This window comes from Rhinolophus ferrumequinum, chromosome 8 (assembly GCF_004115265.2).
Source record: "Rhinolophus ferrumequinum isolate MPI-CBG mRhiFer1 chromosome 8, mRhiFer1_v1.p, whole genome shotgun sequence".
In the NCBI taxonomy this organism is placed as follows: domain Eukaryota; kingdom Metazoa; phylum Chordata; class Mammalia; order Chiroptera; family Rhinolophidae; genus Rhinolophus; species Rhinolophus ferrumequinum.
Genome location: NC_046291.1, coordinates 48,957,786 through 48,968,743, shown reverse-complemented (window position 1 = coordinate 48,968,743; position 10,958 = coordinate 48,957,786).

Below are 10,958 nucleotides of genomic sequence, written 5' to 3'. Positions count from 1 at the left end.
TGTAAGCACCTTGACTGTGAGCCGCTGTTGTTCCAGCACGGTACCCTGAGAGGCCCAGAGAGAGTGGCAGTGCCGAGAGCCCTGGCTGAGTCCAGGAAGTCTGGCTGTGCCCAGAGAGATTGGCAGTGCCCTGAGAGGCCCTGGCTGTATCCAGGAAGTCTGGCTGTGCCCAGAGAGAGTGGCAGTGCCCTGAGAAACCCTGGCTGTGTCTGGGAAGACTGGTAGTACCCTAAGAAGCCCAGGAAGTCTGGCTATGCCCAGAAGGACTGGTGGTGCCCTGAGAAACCCTGGCTGTGCCCAGAGAGCCTGGCTGTGTCCAGAATATTGTATTCACCTCCAGGATCCTTGCACAGGGCCCCTCGCGGAAGACACTTGTCACATAGATTGTGAGGCGAGACCCTGTAGGGGTGGAGTGTGGGGACAGAGCCCCAGAAGCAGTTCCCAGGCTCTCAGCCTCACATAGAAAGGGGTGGCTCAGCTAGTAAATGGCCATCAACTGTAATTGCATGGCCATCAGTTGTGGCTAGTTGTCCGTCAGCCGTAACCAGTGAGTCATTGGCCACTAACATAACTGCTGTGGCTACGCTAGCAGCAAATGGGGGCTAGCAAGGAGATGGTGGCTGAGTCTGCAAGCGGCGCAGTGAGGGTTGCGAACAGTGTGGCTCCTGCTTCCTGTTTCTCCAACCCAGCCGCCAGTGAGAGTATAGTGGTGTGACTCCCCTACCTATGGCTCCGTGGATGTTCCTTTTTGGCCTCACCATGTCCTGTGTTCTTATGGGGGGAGCGGGAGCAGAGACCCCGCAGGCCGCCCCGCACGACACACGGTATTGCATGTAACCTGAGCAGTCTTCTCCCGGCGTGGTTCCTAAGGATCTCAGGTCAGGAAGGTGAGCTCTTTAAATGAGATGATATTAGCAGACATGGCCTGCAGAGGCTCTAGGCACTTATGCTGCTGCTGTGGAGATAAGGCTGGCAGGACAGGAGGTGATCCCAAGGGACTCTGACATGCCAGGCCTTCCTTAGCCTGCTTTTGTATAATTGACTTATGCTTATATAATAGAGGAATTCACATTTATTCCTTTTAAATTTCATAGTATTGATTTTTGCCCAGCAATTTTGCCTAGAGAATATTTTAAATATTCTGCTGCTTCCTTTGCTTATAACTGTGCCAATCCCGGCCAGTTTGGGCTGGCCGGTTAGGTGGTTCAGAGCTTTGGATGTGAAGTTGGCTGGCCTGGACTCAAATCCCATCTTCACCACTAAGTAGCAGTGTGACCTTGGGGAAGTTAACTTATCCCATCTGTAGCTTGGGGATAATTACATTAACTACATCACAGAATTATTGTTTTAAAGATTAAATGAAATAATCATTATCAAACAATTAGCATAGTGCATGCATGATACAAAACAAGTGCTTAATAAATATGAACTATTTCTTAAAGTCTGATGAGTATAATTTCATACCTTCATCTAAGTAATTCGTAAAAGTATTGAATAGGAAAGTTTTAAATGAAGAACCCAACAGTAATTTTTCTCAACCTTCCCTTTAATTTAATATTAATCCATGGGATCATAAAATTTATTTTTAGAGTCCAACCACCCATCTTATGCTAGAGTTCATCTCAAAAGATGATATCATTGCTTTGATGAATTAAAGGAGTGCTATATCTGCATAGTTGTGCTACTCAAAGTGTGCCCTATGGGCCAGGGTTGTTCCATCCACTGTTACTGGTTCACAATAACATACGTACAAAGACTGAGTAAATGGGTACAAACTTTTATAGCAATTTGACATTGTCTTGGCATCTGGATACATGGTCAAGGGACTCCTTTCATTGAACAGGGGATAGGTCAGGTCAGGGAGTGCTGAACTTGTGAGATGAGTCTTATATGGTGACCAGGGGGACAATGTTAAACCGTAAGGTTAATTTGTCATCTGTAACACAAAAGTATATAAAGACAGAATCTCTTTCGTAAAACGTTAATTTAAATATAACTATAATTTTACAGAATAAGTAGTTAGAACTGGTTACTGATGAAGAATTGAAAATTTTGCAGAGTATCACTTGCTTCAGTTTGGAAAAAGTTAAAAATAAGTATCCTGTTTTGTTTCATTCCCATGAATACATCTCTGCAAGACTGGTTTCCCTATTTTATGTATTATTAAAACATAGAAACAGTTTTGATGCACATTTTCCTCTATGAGTAGTACTGTCATCCATTGAACCTAAATAGACAACTTAACAAGTGAGAAATGAACTCCTTCATCACATTAAAATTAAACATTGATACACAAATTGTTCATTTAAAGTGTGAATACAGGTGTTTAATAAAAGAACGGCAGTTTTTAAAAATTCAATTTCTTTTTCCTATGTTTTGATAATATTTATTGAGATGTAATTTAATATCTATTTAATCTAACGTCAATTATAATATTCAATCTAATATAAAAAATCTAATGTCTACTCAATCAAGGACAGGGGACAGGCCTTGAGGGTGGTCAGAAGGTAGGGGCTTGGAGGGTTTTTTTGAGTGGGAGTGACCTGGTGGGAGCAGTGGGTGGCTGTGAGTGTGTGGGGAGGGCTAGTGAGGAGGTGGATGGGTGGGAAACTGGAGGTGAGCAAGCAAGTGCAGAAGAGTTTTTGTTAAAATTACAAACAAAAACAAACAAAAAGGGAGGATTTGTATTTTGTGTATCTTCAATTTTTTTTATGTTTTTTACTGGTAATTTATTTTTATTGGTTTTGTAAAAATTACCAATCTCTTGGAAATTTTATAAAATTTTAACTTTCACAGTAGATAGTTTGAGAAGCACTGCTCTATGTTATGCACTTGATTTACCAACCCATTAATAAAAAGGAGATGAATAGCTCCTATGAAACTGACTAACATAACCCTCCTAAGATTTTATTATCTATAAAATCACTGCAATTATAGCACACAAGATATTGTAAGGCTGAATTATTGTGTGTGAACTGGCTTCAAAAGTAGGTTAAAAAATAACCACCAGTTCTCACAATGATTTCTGCCAATCTCATCCACCTCTTTCCAATGGTGATGCCTGAGACCGCAGTAAGCACCCATAGCCCAGAGGTGATGAGAAGCCAGAGGGTGGGGGAGCGAGTACAGGAGCACGTGAAGAGTGCCACTCTGGGTCAGTGTCATTTTGGGGTGTAATTTTTCTTGCTGACACCCTAACATGGGCAATGTGGTCTGGTAACTCTAAAATTTGAATAAAGCTGCAATTCATTAGCCAACATTTAGCAATCCTGGAATGTATCCTGGGACTACTAAGACTTGAAGAAGTTAAAACAAAAGCATAAAAAAGGAAGTCAACAATAATAGCAAAACCCAGCATAGGATTTGTTTAGAAAAATAAAGAGACAAATACACTTATTTTTTAAAAACCCCTTTATTGAAACATAATCCACACATCATAAAATGTATCCATTTAAAGTGTACAATTTAATCGTTTTTACTGTATTCACAGAGTTGTGCAACCTCACCACAACCTAAGTTTAGAATGTTTTATTAGAATGTTTTACATTCTCTTTTATATAAATACTAAATATTTACATATATGTGTGTATATATGTATATATACGTGTGTGTGTATATATATATATATATATGTGTATATATATATATATATATATATTCTCTCTCTCTCGCTCGCTATAGGTTATTATTGAATACAAAACATAAATCTATGGTCCCCTTAGAATATTAAGAACGCCTAACTGAAGGAGCTTAGCCTCTTGCCTCTTCTGATTATTCCTCCAGCCAGAGAGGAGCTGAATGAGTGACTCAGGGCTGGATGCCTGCAGGTCCCTCTGGGAGGCCAGCTTGAGTAGCATGCTGCTCTTCCCCATCACGACCCCCATCTGACTGTCAGTGGCACTGGGTGTTTCAGGCAGGTTTGGACCGGAGCTGTGCTACGTCCGAGTCAGGGATGCCGGTGGTTTTTCAATGACTCCAGCCTGGTTGAAAATACCAACACATTTCTGAGGTGACCACAGAACATCAGATAATTTTTTACTTCTCACTAACCTGGATTATGTTCAAACTGGATGTCTACATGGGAGAAGATCCATGTGTCCCCCCGCTTTTCTTTTCCTATAGTATTTCAAACCCTTAGTTCCTTGATCTACTTCCTTTTTCCAAACATGGTTTGTCCCTCTGGTCTCTCCGTCCTCACAATTCCCATCCTCCTTGGATTCTGTAGGAAATCTGATTGCTACTCTTAAAAGGGTAGCTGGGATAACTGTGTTTTGATGAACTGTTATTATTTTAATGGCTAGACATTCAACCAAGTAAATATTTTCTTAAATGCGAGTAACACATTCTTTTCCAAGTGTGCCACTCCAAAGTGGCCCAACCACCAACCGCAGTCCCACGCAGAACCCTTCATGGATTACAACAATAAGCCTGTTCAACTGGGAAGAGGGAAGAAATTGTTATTTTATTGAAAAACCCAAATGATTTAAAAATAAATACAGGGAAAATATAGCTCCCTAATGTAAGCTTGACTGTGAAAGGCAAACATCGTTAAAATGTGGTCTCTGTTTCAGGTGTTCTGGAAACAAACTCACTTTTCGGTTTTGGGGAGCTGCTCCAAGCATCAACAGAATGAAGGGATGAATCTCGTGTTTGAAGGCTTTATGTAGCACCTTCTTTTCTCAAACAATCTTTTCTATCTTGCAGAAATGTTGAGCTGTAAGTTTGGTTCTGGTAAACAGTTAAGTGGTTTCACCACGTATTTAAAGAATTCAAATTTTGAAAACATTACATAGAAATCACACTGGTTTACCTTTTCATTGTCTATGAGGGAATGATGGTGAAAACAAGTTGTCCATGTAAAGAATGTTAATTATATAAAATCACGACCTAATCAAGCCCTTCAATATTTTCTGAGTTTCCACCATGTGCCAACACTGAGCCAGGAAAAGCATGGGCTGTGGATTCACAGGTGTCCACCCCAGAGCTGAAACAATTAACAAGCAACTGTAATAAAGCCTAAGCATGCTCTGTGGGGTGAAAAGCATGCTCTAGGGAAGTTTGCGGGGTGGGGGTGGGGGTGGGGGTGGGGGTTGGGTACTGCCACAGGAAGTAACATCCTCGTGGCAAATGGAAACCACAGGCTTCCTAGAAATAGAATGAGTTTGGCTTCACTACGTAATACTCGTAATACTCGTAATACTCGGATCAGCAGAAACTAATACAAAATACAACCTACTCCTTTGTTTCAGTCAAGTTAGAAGCAGTTTCCCCAAACCAGGAAACTGTTAAAATAGAAACACTTGCCTCAAAGAATTTGAAAGGACTTTTTAATAATAAAGGCTATCAATTGCATATTTTCTGAACAGGAGCAAACTGGCAATCTTTTGCACTTTCTTTTTACTCAGAGATGCTGGCATCTGTTTCTGCTCTGTCTGCTAAGGTTTTTATTAGAAAAAGTACAATATATACAACTTCTCTATGATTAAAACACATTGCCCTTTGTGAGTGATGAATTCAGACAAATAAAGTATCTCTGTCTTTATTTTCCATCATAGTTGGTCATAAATCCTGCAACCTAGAAGTGATAATGCGCTTTGGCTTCATGTAATTGTGCTGGCTGGAGGCTCTGGATGCTCGTGTCTCCGGTTTTATTGTGTTGGGACAACAGACAACTCGTCCAAGTTGCTGATGGAGATGCTGGCAGTGGCCCAGCTCTTTAGGGTGATGATATGTGGATTGCTTTCTCTCAGGGATTGTTTTCCTCTAGCTGGTGATTTCTGTCATGGCTGTGTCTATCCTTTGGAAGACCATGAAGAAAGGAAAAATATGCCTCCTTCTCTTTGCCACTTAATAGGGGGAGGGGGCATGTTGAGTTTGAAAGCTTAAAAAAAATAAGTGAGTCACCTTGAATGCATACCCATTAATTTAATCACCCATTCTTTCCTTTCTTCCTTCTTTCCTCCCTCCCTCTCTCCCTTCCGTCCTTCTTTCCTTCCTTCATTACTCCCTCTATTCCACATTCTTTTATTAAATACTTTCTATGCCCTGTGCCATACTGGGTGTCATGAAAGTCCTAAAGGAATTTTGGGGTCTGGTAAGGAAACTACAACTATTAAGGGAAATTTGGGGGAGAGTCTCCGCACTGGCAGTGTATGTGTTAGGATAACATTAACTGCTATAACAATAAACTTCAGAAAAAAATGATTAACACAATAAAAGTTTATTTCTCACTCAGATAATAATCCAAAGCAGATGTTCCTTATCTGTGGGATAAAGAATTCAGGTTTCTATCTTGAGTCTCAGCCTTGCTCTAGGTCTTCAGAAATATTTCCAGCCTTCAGAGATAGTAGAGAAGGTACATCACTTCTTAGAAATCCTCTTCCTACTCATTTTCCATTGGTGAAAACTTGTCACATGCCCCCAGCTGATGCAAGGAGGCTGGGAAGTACAGTCCCAGCAAGGGCAGCTGCATTTCCACAGTACAGCAGTAAACAAAGTTTAGTGGACAGTCAATCACAAGGAGAATATGAATGAATTGTCTTTTTATGAACAATTAATCTTCAGGTGGCAATGGAACACTTAAGAAACGTCTGGTAGGCACACTTTCTAGCATAAGCTAGAAACAGGACAGGAGATTTGAAGATCTTAAGGTTGGGTCACAAAGCAGGTCCAAGGTCCTGTTTCTCAAATAAGAACACAATATTATTTATGCCACTCCCTTTAGGAAGGAGAGGAAGTTTCATTTTCAAATGCCCTATGACAGTGTAATTTAGCTCATTTTCTTTTTTTTTCTTTTTTCCTTTTCCTCTCTTGAAGGGATCATAAAAATTAAGTCTAAAACAAATGCAGTTCTTCAGATAGCAGGTTTGGTTGCCCTTTGAGATACCTAATTTACAAAGCTCCCTTTAATGGGTGCCGTCTTACAGTCGGGGAAATGAGCCACTACCTTCGGAAGTCAGGTTTGTGAGCTGTTTTGCCTGAATCCCCTCCATTTTCCTCACAGCCTCAGCGAGCACAGTTTCTTTTTATCCTAATGTAGTGGGGGATACAATGAAAGGAAATTTTCTTTAATTCAATAGTGAAACTTTCCAGTGGTGAAGCACTTTGAAATACAAACTAATTAATACCCACAGCTCTCTTCTCACTCAGTAAGGATTGTTGTTCTCATTTTTCACAGCTGAGAAGGTTGCAGTTAAGCTGGTTGGCCCCAGGCTGTGCACCTCGTCTGTGGAAGAACTTTGAGGCACTAGCCCTGCGTTCTCTCAGGATGGCATGTGGCCTCTCTCGGGAATAATCAGTTTTTATACGGGTTGTAGTTAACAGTGACTTCCTCAATGACGCTACAGTGCCCCTGGCACTGGCTGTGCAATTAGTAACGTTCTTGTCACAAACTGTGAGTGACCCACTAAAGAGAAGAGAGAAAAAGCAACTCACTGGATGGCCCTGTTTCACCTTCTAGAGATTGGAGAAATCTTTTTGCAATCATCAGCACTGTGCTAAACTGAGAATCAGAAAGATGAGAAGGATTTGTTTATATCTTCATGGTACTAAGACCTTGGGGTCAAACTTATTATTGCCATGGCATAGAGAAAGAAATCGAGACCAAGAGATTTCTGCCTTCCCAGAGGTGACTCATTAGTAGGACTTTCCTTCTAGTGTCATTCTTCTGTCTTGGCTCACGAAAGGAGAATACACTGGATACAAATAGCACTGCGACTATTTTGATAAGAAAAAATTCGTCATCAGTGATGCTGCGTTTGAAGGTCTGCCTTGACCATATCCTTTGTGATGGAATAACTGGTTCTGAATTGTCTCACAGATGCATAATCACAAACTGGCCCCTGTGGTAGCGAAATCTATAACCCACGAGTGAGGCCCCAGCGTTTTTGGCTGCACCCACAATTAAAAGGTGTATATTTCAAAGACTCTATCATAGTTTGGTGATGAGGTATAGGGCCCGTCATTATAAACTGTTGGCTGTCAAGTATAAGAGAAATACCTGGCCATAACATAGATCTTGGTAGAATATTTGTCTCTGCCTTCTTGAAGAAGTGAATACTATTCATGCGAGTGATGGAATTAATAGTCATGAATAAACCCAGCCAGGCCACTTTGGGTTCATTTTCATTGGTGACCACGGTGAGATTTGATGTTATAAAACTGCACTGTTCAATATGAGAGCCACAAGCCACATGTGGCTACGACAAACTGAAATGTGTTGTTAAGCGTAAAATACACACTGGGTTTTGAAATCTTAATGTGAAAACAAGATCGCAAAATATCATTTTTTATATTGATTACACGTTGAAATGATAATATTCTGGATATATTGGGTTAAATATAACATATTATTAAAATTTAATTTCACCGGTGTTTACTTTTATAATGTGGTTACTAGAATATTTAAAATTTCATATGTGGATCACAACTTTCTATCAGAAGGTGCTTTTACTGAGTTCTAGCTTTTTAAGAGTCTCCTAACTATGAAAGCGTGTTCAACCACTCAGTCCCCAGACCACCAAAATCCTCCACTGTTAGCAACAGCTTCCTTTAGAATCAACAGGAAGACATCAATGTTCAAGCAAAAGAATGTTTCCTGACTTTTGAATTTGTTTTTATTATTTTATTTGCTAATATTAGAACAGATCTGAAAGGAAATACTTTTCATCTCTCTCCCCCTTGGCTAATTGCTCATGTCCTTCAAGACTCGCTCCACATCACTGCCGTTTGGAAACCCTCCTCCCCCCGCCCTCCTCAGTGTCCTGGAAATAAGCTCGGTGCAGCTCCTCTGTGTTTGCTTAGCCAGACTGTCATCACTGGTTTACCTCTTCACCCCACTGTCTATAAATTCCTTAAGGTCACAGATTGTCTTTCATTTTTATAGTTCCAGTATCCAGTACAGTATCTAAAAACATTACACAAATACTTATTGAATAATTGCTTAATTGAAGAATGAATGAATGAAAGTAATTCACTAGTTGGCATTATTTTAGAATTATTAAAAATAGTAGCTTACATTTGATTGGCACCTCAATAAAGTTATGTTAGCTGATCCTCACAGAAGTATTTGGGAGGAGATCCTTCCTCATTAGAATCATCACAGTTTATTAACTACAGTTCTTCATAGTAACTCAAGTCAGGAGTGCCCTAAAAATGATATTGATGAACACAGACTGTGAAAATTATCAAGTAACAATTTGTTTGTATTCGTGTATCATAAACCAACTAAGCTGATGGCAGAGAGGATATCAGCAATATACATAAGGTATTTATTGTAGGGTTGAGAAGGTGCCTACAGAAAAACGAATCATTATATTCAGGGTGTCATATAATTTATTGTCTAAACTCAAACACTTTGAAAATCAATGGGAATGCTATAATATTTACTACGGCACAAAAAGCATAAACTGTACTGTTAAGGACAAATCAGGACATATGTTCACCCTAGTTATATTAAATAAGAAACATTTTTCAAGACAAGTGGCCTCTGACACAGGCAGGATGGATGGGCTGTCCCCACATGTTGATGGGAGGGAAGGGACCCTCGCTCTGAATGGAAGACCCAGGAGGTGAGACCAGCAGTCCAAGATTTTGACTATCTCTCTGTGGGGACAGAGTCCCAGAGAGCAGTTTCCAGGCTCTCGGCCTCACATGGAAAGATGCTGGCTCAGGTAGTAGATGGCCATCAGCTGTGACTAGCTGGCCATCAGCTGTTACCGGTTAGCTATTAGCCACTGATATAACTGCCGTGGCTGCACTGGTTGGTTGGCAGAGAAGCGGACAGTGGATTGCAGATCATGTAGCTCCTGCTTACTATGTCTCCAACCCAGCCACCAGCGAGACTAGAGTGGTATGACTCCCCTATCTACGGCTCCGTGGGTGTTCCTTTTTGGCCTCACCATATGCTGTGTTCTTGTGTGGGAAGTGGGAGCAGAGACCCCACATGACACTCTCCCAATGATTCAACTACACTGTTTTGAGTGGATGAAACTTTTCAGTAGTTTCTAGATGGAGCAACTTCATGGCCTCTGAGTGTAGAAGTCCTATCACCTGCTCATCAACTCACAAACCCAGAACTGCTTGGAAGAATCTGTCCTGTAAGTTGTGGAGGGACTGCTTCCTTGACAAACGCTTAATGAGCCAAATCCTGCTATGCTCCTGGTCAAAGAGGTTGGAAATCGGGATGAGCGGTGGCCCTGCCATTTGTTAATGCCACATGTCTCCGTCATTGTTTTCAATTTGTTCTACCAGCCTTGGAGAAAAACTAAAAGCAACGTTGTAATTGCTTGATATGTTATAAGTGCTTTCAACGAAAACCACCGCATATACTATTACTATCTTCGTTTGAAAGATGAAGAAAGTGAGGCTTAGTGATTTTAAGAGATCTTTCCAGAGGGAGACTCATGGAGAACATTTCTATGGTTCGCTGCAATGTACTACTTCATGGAAACACCCCATGAAGGCTGCCCTGTCTTAATTTAATCTACATATAAGCTTGAACTTTTCCAAAGAAATAAAGTATGATGTTCTCTCTCTGTCTCCTGCAAGTGTGGTTACCTCGCCCCACTCCTTAGGCGGGCTCTCTTTGGGTAACTGTGACTCTGGGAGTCTAATACTCACAGCAAGTCTATCAGATGCCTGTGCTGCTTGAGAGCTGGCTGGACGCCGACCAGCATTATTTAAGTTTTCATTCAAAATCTCCTCTAGGGTGACTTCTGTGCACCTGAAGTGCCCATTCAAGAAGATCAACAAATGGCTGAAGACAGATTTTTCAGCCAGAGGAAAGACTTATTACCTTACCATCAGTCTAATGAAAACAGAGGTGAAATACCAACCTGCACTAGATAAACAGCACACCACGCCATCCATCACACTCAGCCACACTGAGCAGAACACCTTAACCGCTTTCACCTGACCTGCCTGCTTCACTCAGGTGGGTATTCACAGCACAGAGAGCT